The 2749-nt window shown below is 34.3% G+C and overlaps 1 long non-coding RNA gene across 45 annotated transcripts; it reads right to left on the bottom strand.

The window, feature by feature from the left end:
* Positions 1–11: 11 nt before the first annotated feature.
* Positions 12–2410, bottom strand: LOC127920332 (uncharacterized). Of its 45 annotated transcripts, none has more exons than XR_008105922.1 (5): positions 2319–2410; positions 1370–2110; positions 974–1149; positions 488–756; positions 12–451 (listed from the first exon to the last, which is right to left on the bottom strand). It is a non-coding gene; the product is annotated as an uncharacterized LOC127920332 (long non-coding RNA). The 45 variants fall into 45 exon arrangements; XR_008105942.1 differs by lacking the exon at positions 2319–2410 and having other exon boundaries at positions 12–284; positions 359–451; positions 1370–2116; XR_008105943.1 differs by lacking the exon at positions 2319–2410 and having other exon boundaries at positions 488–589; positions 627–756; positions 1370–2116.
* Positions 2411–2749: the final 339 nt, after the last annotated feature.

The following is a 2749-nucleotide window of genomic DNA, read 5'->3' as shown; positions in this document are numbered from 1 at the left end:
ATATACTATCTAGACATACAGGACATGTTGACACCTAATATACTATCTAGACATACAGGACATGTTGACACCTAATATACTATCTAGACATACAGGACATGTTGACACCTAATATACTATCTAGACATACAGGACATGTTGACACCTAATATACTATCTAGACATACAGGACATGTTGACACCTAATATACTATCTAGACATGTTGACACCTAATATACTATCTAGACATACAGGACATGTTGACACCTAATATACTATCTAGACATACAGGACATGTTGACACCTAATATACTATCTAGACATACAGGACATGTTGACACCTAATATACTATCTAGACATACAGGACATGTTGACACCTAATATACTATCTAGACATGTTGACACCTAATATACTATCTAGACATACAGGACATGTTGACACCTAATATACTATCTAGACATGTTGACACCTAATATACTATCTAGACATACAGACATGTTGACACCTAATATACTATCTAGACATGTTGACACCTAATATACTATCTAGACATACAGGACATGTTGACACCTAATATACTATCTAGACATACAGGACATGTTGACACCTAATATACTATCTAGACATACAGGACATGTTGACACCTAATATACTATCTAGACATGTTGACACCTAATATACTATCTAGACATGTTGACACCTAATATACTATCTAGACATACAGGACATGTTGACACCTAATATACTATCTAGACATACAGGACATGTTGACACCTAATATACTATCTAGACACCTAATATACTATCTAGACATGGACATGTGACACCTAATATACTATCTAGACATATACCTATATACTATCTAGACATGTGTTGACACCTAATATACTATCTAGACATACAGGACATGTTGACACCTAATATACTATCTAGACATACAGGACGTGTTGACACATAATATACTATCTAGACATACAGGACATGTTGACACCTAATATACTATCTAGACATACAGGACATGTTGACACCTAATATACTATCTAGACATGTTGACACCTAATATACTATCTAGACATACAGGACATGTTGACACCTAATATACTATCTAGACATACAGGACATGTTGACACCTAATATACTATCTAGACATACAGGACATGTTGACACCTAATATACTATCTAGACATGTGACACCTAATATACTATCTAGACATACAGGACATGTTGACACCTAATATACTATCTAGACAGACATGTTGACACCTAATATACTATCTAGACATGTTGACACCTAATATACTATCTAATATGTTGACACCTAATATACTATCATACAGGACATGTTGACACCTAATATACTATCTAGACATACAGGACATGTTGACACCTAATATACTATCTAGACATACAGGACATGTTGACACCTAATATACTATCTAGACATGTTGACACCTAATATACTATCTAGACATGTTGACACCTAATATACTATCTAGACATACAGGACATGTTGACACCTAATATACTATCTAGACATACAGGACATGTTGACACCTAATATACTATCTAGACATACAGGACATGTTGACACCTAATATACTATCTAGACATACAGGACATGTTGACACCTAATATACTATCTAGACATACAGGACATGTTGACACCTAATATACTATCTAGACATGTTGACACCTAATATACTATCTAGACATACAGGACATGTTGACACCTAATATACTATCTAGACATACAGGACATGTTGACACCTAATATACTATCTAGACATACAGGACATGTTGACACCTAATATACTATCTAGACATACAGGACATGTTGACACCTAATATACTATCTAGACATACAGGACATGTTGACACCTAATATACTATCTAGACATACAGGACATGTTGACACCTAATATACTATCTAGACATACAGGACATGTTGACACCTAATATACTATCTAGACATACAGGACATGTTGACACCTAATATACTATCTAGACATACAGGACATGTTGACACCTAATATACTATCTAGACATGTTGACACCTAATATACTATCTAGACATACAGGACATGTTGACACCTAATATACTATCTAGACATACAGGACATGTTGACACCTAATATACTATCTAGACATACAGGACATTTGACACCTAATATACTATCTAGATATGTTGACACCTAATATACTATCTAGACATACAGGACATGTTGACACCTAATATACTATCTAGACATACAGGACATGTTGACACCTAATATACTATCTAGACATACAGGACATGTGACACCTAATATACTATCTAGACATGGACATGTTGACACCTAATATACTATCTAGACATACAGGACATGTTGACACCTAATATACTATCTAGACATACAGGACATGTTGACACCTAATATACTATCTAGACATACAGTTGACACCTAATATACTATCTAGACATACAGGACATGTTGACACCTAATATACTATCTAGACATACAGTTGACACCTAATATACTATCTAGACATACAGGACATGTTGACACCTAATATACTATCTAGACATGTTGACAGACATGTTGACAATATACTATCTAGACATGTTGACACCTAATATACTATCTAGACATACAGGACATGTTGACACCTAATATACTATCTAGACATACAGGACATGTTGACACCTAATATACTATCTAGACATGTGTGACACCTAATATACTATCTAGACATACAGGACATGTGACACCTAATATACTATCTAGAC

The sequence above is a fragment of the Oncorhynchus keta genome, unplaced genomic scaffold (genome assembly GCF_023373465.1).
Source record: "Oncorhynchus keta strain PuntledgeMale-10-30-2019 unplaced genomic scaffold, Oket_V2 Un_contig_18980_pilon_pilon, whole genome shotgun sequence".
Classification (NCBI taxonomy): domain Eukaryota; kingdom Metazoa; phylum Chordata; class Actinopteri; order Salmoniformes; family Salmonidae; genus Oncorhynchus; species Oncorhynchus keta.
Note: the sequence above shows the minus strand (reverse complement) of the source record. Positions and strands in the feature narration are given on the sequence as shown.